Genomic DNA, 13,888 nt, shown 5'->3' with positions numbered 1-13,888 from the left:
CACTGAGAGGATGGGAGGTAGCCACTGACAACGGTGAAACCCTTGCATACAGCTTGCCATGGAAAGGAGTAAGAAGGATTGGATGAAGACAATAGGAAAGCAGAGAGATGGAAGGAACACAGCATCTCCATAGGCTTATCTGAAATTTCCACCAATGAATTGCATAAGTATCTCTATCTTTATCTTTATGTTTTATTCATCATCCATAACCATTTAAGTTTGCCTGACTAAGATTTACAAGGTGACCATAGCTTGCTTCATACCAACAATCTCTGTGGGATCGACCCTTACTCGTGTAAGGTTTATTACTTGGACGACCCAGTACACTTGCTGGTTAGTTGTGCGAAGTTGTGTTTATGCCATGGTATTGAACACCAAGTTTTTGGGTTCATCACCGGGGATTATTGGAGTTGTAGTGATCACAATTTCGTCCACCAGTTCCTCAGTTTGGAACTCCTTTTTGTTCAGAGGACATCCCAGGAGGTCTTCCTCACTGGGATTCACATCCTTCTCTTCCTCTTTGGATTCGGCCATATTGATTATATCAATGGTCTTGCACTCTCTTTTTGGATTCTCTTCTGTATTGCTTGGGAGAGTACTTGGAGGAGTTTCAGTGATTTTCTTACTCAGCTGACCTACTTGTGCCTCCAAATTTCTAATGGAGGACCTTGTTTCACTCATGAAAATTAAAGCGGCCTTAGATAGCTCAGAGACTATGTTTGATAAGCTAGAGGGGATCTGCTCAGAATTCTCTATCTGTTGCTGAGAAGATTATGGAAAAGGCTTGCTATTGCTAAGCCTGATTCTTCCACCATTATTAAAGCCTTGTTGAGGCTTTTGTTGATCCTTCCATGAGAAATTTGGATGGTTTCTCCATGAGGAATTATAGGTGTTCCCATAGGGTTCACCCATGTAATTCACCTCTGCCATTGCAAGGTTCTCAGGATCATAAGCTTCTTTTTCAGAAGATACCTCTTTAGTACTGTTGGATGCATTTTTCCATCCATTCAGACTCTGAGAAATCATGTTGACTTACTGAGTCAACATTTTGTTCTGAGCCAATATGGCATTTAGAGCATCGATTTCAAGAACTCCCCTCTTTTGAGGCGTCCCATTACTCACAGGATTCCTCTCAGAGGTGTACATGAATTGGTTATTTGCAACCATGTCAATAAGTTCATGAGCTTCTGCAGGTGTTTTCTTTAGGTGAATAGATCCACCTGCAGAATGGTCCAACGACATCTTAGACAATTTAGACAGACCATCATAGAATATATCCAGGATGGTGTATTCTGAAAGCATGTCAGAATGAAACTTTTTGGTCAACTGCTTGTATCTTTCCCAAGCTTCATAGAGGGATTCACCATCTTTTTGCTTAAATGTTTGAACATCCACTCTAATCTTATTCAGCTTTTGAGGAGGAAAGAACATGGCCAAGAAGGCTGTGACCAGCTTATCCCAAGAGTTCAGACTATCTTTAGGTTGAGAGTCCAACCATATTCTAGTTCTGTCTCTTACAGCAAAAGGGAAAAGCATAAGCTTGTAGACCTCGAGATCTACCCCATTGTTCTTAACAGTATCATAGATCTGCAGGAATTCAGTTAAGAACTAAAAAGGATCTTCTGATGGAAGTCCATGAAACTTGTAATTCTGTTGCATCAGAGAAACTAATTGAGGTTTTAGCTCAAAGTTGTTTACTCCAATGGCAGGGATTGAGATGCTTCTTCCATGTAATTTGGAATTTGGTGCAGTAAAGTCACCAAGCACCTTCCTTGCATTGTTGTTGTTGGGTTCGGCTGCCATATCCTTTTCCTGTTCAAAAATTTCAATTGGGTCCTCTTCAGAGTATTGTGCTTTAGCTGCTCTTAGCTTCCTCTTCAAGGTCCTTTCAGGTTCAAGTTCAGCTTCAACAAGAATGCATTTTTCTTTATTCCTGCTCATATGAAAGAGAAAAAAACAAAGAAAGAAGAGGAACCCTCTATGTCACAGTATAGAGATTCCTTTATGTGAGTAGAAAGAAAGATAGGAGAATAGAGGAAAGAGAATAAAAAATTTTGAATTTTTGATATGAAGAGAAGTGTTAGTAAATGAATAAATAAATAGAAGAATATGAGAGGGAGAGAATTTCGAAAATTAAGAGAAGAAATAAAATTAAAATTAAAATTTGAAACAATTAGTTAATTAAAAAGAATTTTGAAAAAGAGGGAGGTGATTTTCGAAAATTAGAGAGAGAAAAGTAATTAGGTGGTTTTGAAAAAGATAAGAAACAAACAAAAAGTCAATTAGTTAGTTGAAAAAGATTTTGAAAATCAATTTTGAAAAGATAAGAAGTTAGAAAAGATTTTTGAAATTGATTTTGAAAAAGATATGATTGAAAAAGATATTTAAAAAAAAGATTTGATTTTTTAAAATTAAAATTGATTACTTGACTAACAAGAAACTAAAAGATATGACTCTAGAATTTAAAGATTGAACCTTTCTTAACAAGAAAGTTACAAACTTCAAAATTTTGAATCAATCACATTAATTTTTCGTAAAGTTTTTGAAATTTTGAAATAAAGATAAGAAAAAGATTTTGAAAATAAATTTTAAACATTTTTGAAAAATAATAAGAAAAATGAAAAAGATTTGATTTTTGAAAAAGTTTTTGAAAAGATAAGATTTTTAAAAATGAAATCTTGAATTGACTAACAAGAAACAACTAATTTTAAAATTTTTTTACTAATTCAACCCAAAGATTTCGAATTTTTGAGTAAAATAAGAAAAAGATATTTTTTTTATTTTTAAATTTTTAATGAGGAGAGAGAAAAACACAAATATGACCCAAAACATAAAAATTTTGGATCAAAACACATGATGCATGCAAGAATACTATGAATGTCAAGATGAACGCCAAGAACACTTTGAAGATCAAGATGAACATCAAGACTTATTTTTGAAAATTTTCAAGAAAAGAAAAATGCATATGAAAAACAACAAAAAACACAAAACAAGAAAATTTAAAGAATACATGCATGAATTTTCGAAAAAATGCATAAATTTTAAAAACATGCAATTGACACCAAACTTAAAAATTGACACTAGACTCAAACAAGAAACACAAACTTTTTGGTTTTTTCGAATTTTTTTTTTTTGAAAAACGAAAACAAAAAAATTTTTGAAAGATTTTTGAAAACTTTTTGAAAAGAAAATTACCTAATCTGAGCAACAAGATGAACTGTCAGTTGTCCAAACTCGAACAATCCCTGGCAACGGTTCCAAAAACTTGGTGCGCGTAAATTGTGATCATCAACAATGGCGCCAATAGACTTGGAGCTCTCAAACGTGAATCACACTTTGTCACAACTTCGCACAACTAACCAGCAAGTGCACTGGGTCGTCCGAGTAACACCTTACGTGAGTAAGGGTCGATCCCACGGAGATTGTTGGTATGAAGCAAGCTATGGTCATCTTGTAAATCTTAGTCAGGTGGATTCAAATGGTTATAATGGTTTTTGAATATAATAATAAATAAAGCATAAAATAAAGATAGAGATACTTATGTAAATCATTGGTGGGAATTTCAGACAAGTGTATGGAGATGCTATGTTCCTTCTGAATCTCTGCTTTCCTACTACTTTCATCCAATCATTCTTACTCCTTTCCATGGCAAGCTGTATGTAGGGCGTCACCGTTGTCAATGGCTACGTCCCATCCTCTCAGTGAAAATGGTCCAAATGCTCTTGTCACAGCACGGCTAATCATCTGTCGGTTCTCGATCATGTCGGAATAGAATCCATTGATTCTTTTGTGTCTGTCACTACGCCCAACAATCATGAGTTTGAAGCTCGTCACAGTCATTCAATCCCTGAATCCTACTCGAAATACCACAGACAAGGTTTAGACTTTTCGGATTCTCAAGAATGGCCGCCAATAATGCTAGCTTATACCACGAAGATTTTGATTAAGGAATCCATGAGATATATGCTCGATCTAAGGTAGAACGGAAGTGGTTGTCAATTACGCATTCATAAGGACGGATGATAATGAGTATCACGGATCATCACATCTATCAGGTTGAAGTGCAGCAAATATCTTAGAATAAGAATAAGCTTGAATTGAATAGAAGAACAATAGTAATTGCATTAATTCTCGAGGTATAGCAGAGCTTCACACCTTAACCTATGATGTGTAGAAAGTCTACCGTTGAAAATATATAAGTGATAATGGTGTTCATTGGATTCGGCCCTAGAAAGGGAACCAGAATAACCAAGACGTGGTCAAAAGACAAAATGGTCTCAGAGACACTTAATACAATAGTAAAAACTTCTATTTATACTAAACTAGCTACTAGGGTTTACTAAAATAAGTCTAAGTGCAGAATCCACTTTCGGGGCCCACTTTGGTGTGTGCTTGGGCTGAGCTTGAGCTTTACACGTGCCGACGCTTCTCTTGGAGTTAAACACCAAGTTGTAACGTATGTTTGGCGTTTAACTCTGGTTTGTGACGAGTTTCTGGCGTTTTACTCCAGAATGCAGCATGGAACTGGCGTTAAACGCCAGTTTGTGTCATCTAAACTTGAACAAACTATGGAGTATTATCTATTACTGGAAAGCCCTGGATGTCTACTTTCCAACGCAGTTGAGAGCGCGCCATTTGGAGTTCTGTAGCTCTAAAAAATTCATTTAGAGTGCAGAGAGATTAGAATCCAACAGCATCAGCAGTCCTTTGTCATCCTCCTATAAGATTTTTGCTCAGGTCCCTCAATTTCAGCCAGAAAATACCTGAAATCACAGAAAAATACACAAACTCATAGTAAAGTCTAGAAATGTGAATTTTGTATAAAAACTAATAAAAACATCCCTAAAAGTAGCTAGATCCTACTAAAAACTACCTAAAAATAATGACAAAAAGCGTATAAATTATCCGCTCATCAGAACCGACAGATAATTAGCCATGCGGTAGCTGTGCCTGGTATTTTTCATCCAAGACGAGAGATTTGATAGTTGATTAGCCGTAAAGAAACTGTACCTGGACCATTTTCACTGAGAGGACGGATGGTAGCCATTGACAACGGTGATCCACCAACATACAGCTTTCCATGGAAGGGAGCACTGATGATTGGATGAAGACAATAGGAAAGCAGATGTTCAGAAGAAACAAAGCATCTCTAAACGCTTATCTGAAATTCCCACCAATGAATTACATAAGTATCTTTATTTTAATTTACGTTTTATTTATCTTTCAATTATCAAAACTCATAACCAATTCAATCTGCTTGACTAAAATTTACAAGATGACCATAGCTTGCTTCAAGCCAGCAATCTCCGTGGGATCGACCCTTACTCGAGTAAGGTTTTATTACTTGGACGACCCAGTGCACTTGCTGGTTAGTTGTATCGGATTTATGAAAAGTGTGATCACAATTCCGTGCACCAGTGCGCCACAGAATGCATAGCAAGGTGCCTCACATCCTGCATCTGAAAAATAACAGAATATGTGTGGAATGAGAACCAGAGGTTCTCAGTATAGTAAAGGTGCCCATATAGATAATAAATAATGTCCCGGAAAGCCAAAGGCATTCTAAAATCTTGAATAATTTAAATTTAAATCTTAAAGTTTTTACTAGACCCAAAATATGGTGAATATATCTAAGAGTTCTAGTCTAACTGTTCCTAATTAGTTCTTTGCAAACCTCTCAATCATCAAGTGGAATAAACATCAGTGTCACCTTCACTAGCATGAGGGATCTTTCAGAAACAAACACATACAAGACAAAGAAGGAAAATACAGATGTGGATAAAAAATATAGCAAATAGATCAAGTAGTAGTTAACTATAGTTAAGTAAATAGGAAAAGAAAAATAAATGCATAATCAAATAAAACATACAAGTGTATATGATGCAAGTTTCCCTATGGCTGATGAGTCTCATCTGTCGGTTATCCAGCCAAAACCGGACATGTCCGGTACCTAACCCGAACATTGTCTCATTATTACGCACTAACACATCAGCACATCGCCTGGCCATTAGAGGGAGAGTTCCCTGTCACCATTAAAGGGAATATATGTCTTACCACCATTAGAGGGAATACGTACCCTACCACATGCAACCAACGAGAAATCATAGACAAGCAGGATCGACCACCTTCCTTGCCACACTTATCACATTCATTGTCTTTTTATCCATTTGATTCTTAATCTTATCTCACTTCGTCCATAGTCACTATCATAATCAATCAATATCATCATTGCCATCAATCATCACTTAAAGTCACATCATTCATAAATATATTTATTCACATAATTCATATCCTCATCATCATCATCTCGCAATGCCAAACATCATAATCTTTACTCTTCAATTTGCTACCTCAACCCATTAAAATTTCATCCCTAACCCTTTTATCCTCTAGTACACTGGCTTTAGACTCATAATAGGGTTTAAAAAGGCTAGAGGAATGATCAAATGCACACAAATTTCATTTCAGCCAAAATAGGGTGTCACGTATGTGAACCAATGTCGCGTACGCGAGTATGTCAAAAAGGCCAATTTCGCGAGAATGCTGGGTAGAGCCCATTACTCGCGTATGCATGACCCTGCCGTGTACGCATGCGTATCAATATGTCCAAAAAGCTATTAAGTTCATAAATCAGTTTTTCACACTAAACTTCAAACGCGCATAACATTTTTGTTAATAATCATTTTCAATCCGTTCTTCAAACGTTATGAACTTTACAAACCCAATTTTGATTCAAAACAAGTTTAACAAGATTTGGGAGTCCGAAAGCCAAGTTATGGCTCACCAAAATTGGTTAAAAATAAGATTTTATGAAAAGTTGACAATTCCTCTAATTTTCAAAACTCTCTAACCAAAGCCAAATCAACCTCAACCGAAAATCAATATCAAAACACTACTATGCATTACCAATTAGTCCTCAATTACCTCTCAATCATTCCAATACATATATTATTCAAATTTTCATTTTCTGAACTTATTCAAGAACTTCATACTCTTAAGTCCACAATACCATCAATATTTATCACAAATCATTAATTACCATTCATTTCATAACATTACTACCACTTCCATCATACAAACTCATTCATTATCAACAACAATAATTAACAAACATTCCACCACATCAAAAATCATCATCAATCACATTTTATCCACATACTAAATCAAACCTTTATTCAAACAACAATTCATACAATTCAACCTATCTTAAGGTCCGTTAGCCTAAATTTCACACACCATTATATATTATCTGCAAGAAACCAAAATCATACCTTTTTCTGATTTCCTCCTAAGCTCAATCACCTGAAAAACCCTCCTCTTCACAAGCTTTCAAGCCAAACCCTATAAGTTTTCAGCCTCCAGAGTTCCAATTCAAGTACTCCGCTTTACCAATTTGACTTCAATTGACATGAATTCAATCTAATTCCAAAGAATTTCACACATAACAACAATTTTAATACCTAAAATTCACAAAGATAGAGAATTCAAAGGGGACAAGAGTTTCACACCTTTACCCACTAAGCAATCAAATGAAATCCAACTATATCTCACACTAGAGTACCCCTAAACCATCAAAATTACACAATTCCTTAATACTCAAAACCAAAAACACAAAATTAAAGAGAGGTAAGGGCTGGGTGACAAATTTCAAGTTCTTTACCAATTTGTTTAGAGAGATTTAAAGAGCTCGGTGAGACGAACTCATGGCTGTAAATGGTACGGTGATCGGAGCTTCAGATTGAGAGATATGAGTATTAAAGATTCGATTGGAAAGGGACTTGTTCCTCCCCCTTTCTTTAGCGTGAGTTGCAATAATGAAGGGATGGAGTGGCTGATTTCATCTAATATAGGTTGGGCCTTGAGCCAAGCTCAACCGGGATCCGGTCCAAACGATTTGGCCCGTTGCACCAATTTTGGGCCAAAATCTTTAAAATTAGTGTTTTAACTCCTATTTTAAATATTTTACTTTTTCAAGTTATAAAATTTAATTTTCTAATTTGCTTGGCTCGTAATTAATTTAACAGTTGTACAATATCGATTTGTACTCTTCTCGTCCTATTTTTTTCCTGAAAACCATCCTGTTATATCTCTAAAGTGTTTTAGGAGAAATGATGAATTCCGTACTCCATTCATATTCTTAATTAAGTTAAATGTGATGACTACTTTAACGTGCCCAACATTTATCTTCAATGAGCGTGTGCCACTCTTTGAATAGATTGGAAAGTATTTCTTCTACCCTTAAAGCGATAACTAACTCCTCAATGATATTTCTATCAAGTTTCTCTATCATTATCTAGTTGCTCTTACCATTTACCACTATCCTCATTACTAGTTCTCTGTCTTGTATTCTTACTCCTTGACTAGATCTTTCTTGGTCTTCTGATTGATTAAAGCCTCCTTAAAGGTTCTTGATGTGTGGAAAATGATCCAACACAAAACTCACCGGCAAGTGTACCGGGTCGCATCAAGTAATAATAACTCACATGAGTGAGGTCGATCCCACAGGGATTGAAGGATTGAGCAATTTTAGTTTAGTGGTTGATTTAGTCAAGCGAATCAAGTTTTGGTTGAGTGGGTTGTATTTAACAGAAGATAAATTGCTTGAAATGTAAATGGAGAAGGGAAATTGCAGTAAATTAAAGAACAGGAAAGTAAAATAGACTGAATCTTAAAGAACAAGAAATTAAATGACTGAAGCTTAAAGTGCAAGAAATGTAAATTGCAGTAACTTAAATGGCAAGGAATGTAAATTGCTTGAATGTAAAAGGGAATTGAGGACTGGGATTGCAGAATCTAAACGAAGAGAAAGTAAATTGCAACAATTAATAAAGCAGAAATTGAATTGGAAGCAATGAGGACTCAAACAGAAATTGAAATTAAAGTGCAGCAAGGTTCACAGAAAAACCAAAAGTAAATTGGGATCTCAGGATTCCAGAGACTAGGTAGCAGAGCCTAGATCTCAATTACCTTCCTAGATCCAAATTCTCAAAGCAATTGACAGGAAATTGAAGAAGAAACAGTAAAGAGAATGTGAATGGATTCAATTATGCAGAAAGGAAATTAAAGAGATTTTGAATGGATATTGAGACAGAATTTCCTCAATTCTTCACACCCAAAACTCAAAACAAGGAAATTAAAAAGACCCAAGCAAGAATGAGGAAGAAAATGTAAATTGCTTGAATGTAAAAGGGAATTGAGGACTGGGATTGCAGAATCTAAACGAAGAGAAAGTAAATTGCAACAATTAATAAAGCAGAAATTGAATTGGAAGCAATGAGGACTCAAACAGAAATTGAAATTAAAGTGCAGCAAGGTTCACAGAAGAACCAAAAGTAAATTGGGATCTCAGGATTCCAGAGACTAGGTAGCAGAGCCTAGATCTCAATTACCTTCCTAGATCCAAATTCTCAAAGCAATTGACAGGAAATTGAAGAAGAAATAGTAAAGAGAATGTGAATGGATTCAATTATGCAAAAAGGAAATTAAAGAGATTTTGAATGGAGATTGAGACAGAATTTCCTCAATTCTTCACACCCAAAACTCAAAACAAGGAAATTAAAAAGACCCAAGCAAGAACGAGGAAGAAGAGAGATCAATTCGAGATCAATTCCCCTCCCCAATTCTCTGAAATCTCAGTGAAGACACCAAGAGAAGTTCCAAAGTGCAAACATAAAATTCAAAGCTCAAAGAAAGTGCAAAGTTCAAAAGCTAAGCAAAAGGTCCTAATTACATCAAACTAGCTCCTATTTATACACTTTCTATTCTTGGATTTTGGGATTTGGATGGGCTTTTGATTTGGTGAAGAAATGAATTAAATTGGATTTTTAATTCAATTTTCGGCCCAAAATTAATAACTCACAGGAGGCTGCCCTGCCCTTGCGGAGGGCAGGGCATGATTTGGTGTGTGGTGCAGCTTGGTGCGGGCTGGTGCGGTCTTGGTGCGCAGAACACTGCCCTGCCCTCGCGGAGGGCAGGGCAGGAAAAATTGGTGCGCCAGATGGGTGCTTGGTGCGCTGCTTGGTGCTGCCAGATTCATTCCTTGGTGCGCCAGAATCATGCCATACAAAATGCTGCCCTGCCCTCGCGGAGGGCAGGGCAGAAAAACATGGTGCTGCCAGGATCGAGTGTGGTGCGCGCTGATGCTGCCAGGGTAGTGATTTGGTGCGCCAGACTCACTTCTTGGTGCGCCAGAGTTGTGCACCAACAAAATGCTGCCCTGCCCTCGCGGAGGGCAGGGCAGTGTTTCAAAATGAAGTCCCGGGTTCGAATCGTGGCCGAAACACACGCTCATTCCTTTTCCTTGGTTTCTTGGCACGGTGATGGGGCTTAGTTCCTTGCTTCCTCATGGTCCCGTGTTCAACTCTTGTGGCAAGCATTTGGAGACATTTTCCTTTGATTTTCTCCCTTGGTGAGCCCGATACTGCCCTTGTGGAGGGCAGGGCAACATTTTATTCCTCTTAATTCCAAGGCATAAAATTGTGCTCTGCCCTTGTAGTGGGCAGGGCAGAGTTGCCTTCAATGCTTAGTTCCCTTATGTGGAGGGCAGTGTGCCCTTGTGGAGGGCAATGCTTGCCCTTCCTCATGTTGTGCGCCACACTTCTTCTCTCTTTGACCACACTTTCTTTTCCTTGGGCCACACTTCCTTAGGCCACGCTTTTCCTTTTTTTCTTTTCCTAGCAGAACTTGATTTATGGAGTCTTTATGCAGACAATGATAACTCAATTATTGTTGCTGTTACATAATATACATCTTTCCTCAAAGGCTTGCTAAACTTGCTGTTATAAGACTCACTTTTTAATTCCTCCCTTGCTAACTTTTCTATGCTTAACAAGCTTATTATTCTTTTAGAGGTTTGGTGTCAAATGTTGCCGTATTAGCCTTTGGCTTTATTTTCTTTTTCTTTTACTCAACATCTTTCCACCACAGACACATGGCTCACTAATTCTTCCTAGGATCATTGATGCCCAGCATCTCTTTGGATAACTAAATGTTCTGTATCTAAGTTGCTCTTTATTGTGGATTTTCAATTGGCCATCCCAAATCAGTTGATCTAAGTGACCGGGTTTTAAAATACCCCTTAGAATTTACTCATCCAAGCATATCTCAGAACAAGAACACCACAGGCATATGTCCTAGGGTCCAAGCTATTGGTGTCCAACCTTTATTCTTTGTTTTTCTTGCCATTTTGGCTTTTTCTTCTTCCTTTTCTTTTTGTTTTCGTTACCAAGGGCTGTTTCATTATTGATAAGAGTCTTTGTACAGCAAGCTAACTCACACTTGAATGAGAATGATATTATGCAACAATTATTTCATGAGTTATGCATTTAATCAAACACATATACCACCACTAACTTCCGCATTTAATCAAACACATATACCACCATTAACTTCCATTCTAACTCATGCAACATTGGATATTTACTTTCTAATTCAAACAATTTCTCTTTTATTTAAGCATATGGGAAACAAAACAATCTTTCAAGCTAAGTGATGGATAACAAGCATTATGCAGATTTAGCATTTTTCTAGCTATTTATTAACTAACTAAAATGAAAAACAAAGAACACAAAAAAATTGCATGAAGTAAAAGAAATACTTGATGGATGCATATCATGTTTCAGACATGCATCTCCTTATTAAAGACATGAAAGAGGAAATATGAAAGAACTTTGCCACCTTCTAATGGTCATGGCTGCTGCTTGATTCTCCCTTCTTCTTCTTTCTCTTCCCTGTCTTGGAATAATCTCGGATCTCTTCACCAGGACATCTTCTACCCCAAACAGAATCTAAGAGTCCTGAGAGCCCAACATCTTCCAATCTTTTAAAGGTGGACTCAGTATATTGATGAGATCTTGCTTGTTGCTTGGCTAAAAATTCAGGGCATTGCTCAAATGGCTTGATCTCAGGATTGAGTGTTGGCAAATTGTGGGTTAAGTACTCCAACCTTGCTTGCATGTTTTCATCATTCTCCATTCTTTGTACGTATCTAACTTCTCCCATGGTATGATGAACATTCTTCCATTGATACAGGTTGTGACTATATTCCCCTGCTTTAGCTTGACTAAAATACAGCTTATCATATGATTCTTTGAATTCTTTGTATTGCTCTTTTTGCCCTTCAAGAATCTGTGCTTGAAATTCTTGCTGCTGAGTCATCATTTATTGCTGCCATTTCTCTTGTTTTTCCTCCATTTGATGCTGCCAAGCCTCTCGTTCCTCTTTTTCTTTCAAAAATTGCTCCATAAATTCAAGATGGGGCTCTAGATATTTCTCTCGGCCCTCCTGATTTTGGACCATGTAAGATGCAGTATGTCAAGAGTGCCCGTTTGATTGTGACCCAAGAGGCGTTTCCAGTAGGAAGGATAGATCTTCTCACTATTTCATACCATCCCTTGACTACAGGAGTAAGATTTATCCTTCTCAAGTGGCTTGGAACTCCCTTTGAATCTCTTTCCCAATCTGTATTTTCCACACATAACCCTTGCAGGATCTCATCAGGATTATTTTCCATTTGCAATCTAGCCTCATAACTAGGCTCTGCATAAGTTATGGTTCTCAACTTTAGAGCCCTAGTGATGGCTGCTGGACTGAAGCTTACTTCAACTCCTCTGACATAACTTGTGTAAGGAGCATTATCTTTGTTTTCCTTCACAGCATTTGCATAGAACTTCCTAATCATAACTACACTGATATCAACTAGAGGAGCACACAAGAGTTCCCACCTTCTTTCTCTAGTAATTTGCCTCATGATGGGGTATTCTCCTTCCTTCAAATCAAGACCTTTCTCATAGATGACATTCTTTGCCTCCATGAACCTATGATATCTCCCTTCATGGAATTTGGATCTAAATTTGTTTGCATCAAATGATGGGGGTTCGGCTACCATAGGTTCCTTTCCCGGCCTTCTTTTTGAACTTGAAGAGGCCATTGAATTTAAGGTGAAAAGAAAGAAGAAGTGAGAAAAGAAGAAGTTTGTTTTGTGTTTGGGAAGAGTTTTGGTTCGGTTCTGTTGTGAGACAAGGGAATTATGTTGGTTTTAGGAGTAAAGAGGATTATGATTCTCATATGAGGGTAGCTTGAATGAGTGTGTAAACCATTTGGTGCAACGGCTATTAATAGGCAAAGTCTTCAAGCTTTCCAACAAAACCACAATGAATGAAGAAGGAACTCGTTGGTGCTCATGAAGGGTTGAGATTGAGTTGTTCATCTAAAGGATTCATGGAATGGACGGTCTACATGCATTGTTGAGGCTTGACGAGGATCCTCCTCCCATTGGCTGCATGCATTTAGGCGTTCAATGATGCATGCATGCATACAAATTCTGCTTCCCCATGAGCGCATTCTTCTAGGCACATGTGACCATCCTCACATAGCTTCTCCTAGCCGTGGCCCCTCCTAGCTTTTGTCTTAATCTTTTTCTCCTACCTGAACCAAAACGGCTAGCTTAGAACATTGATATAGTCGTTGCCATTTTATTTGCAATAAAAAAAATTGTTTTGGTTTGTTTAATAATTATTTGAAAAAAAAAATTTTTTTTTGTGATCAATTGTGTCCCAAAAAAATGTGAAAATTTGGTGAACACCAAACTTATCTTTTATTGAGGGGACGGTTTAACATTGCAAACCGTTCTTCACAATTGATGCATTTTAAAAAAAAAATTTGATGTATGATCCCCCTTTTTTTTTTGTATGGTTTTGAGTCCATGATTGGGGAATGATCTTCTGAACATTGTTACACATGCAGACACCAAACTTAGTGTTTGGTCATATGCTTCATCAAAAGAATTATGCATATGTTCTAAGACTAACCCCTTTTTTTTTTGAAAAATGAACTTGGGTGTACCTTAAGGTACACCAAACTTAGAAGTTTGACATGTGCTTAAAAACAA

The sequence above is a fragment of the Arachis duranensis genome, chromosome 1 (genome assembly GCF_000817695.3).
Source record: "Arachis duranensis cultivar V14167 chromosome 1, aradu.V14167.gnm2.J7QH, whole genome shotgun sequence".
Taxonomy (NCBI): Eukaryota; Viridiplantae; Streptophyta; class Magnoliopsida; order Fabales; family Fabaceae; genus Arachis; species Arachis duranensis.
The sequence above is the reverse complement of the archived record's forward strand: the minus strand, read 5'-3'. Positions refer to the sequence as shown.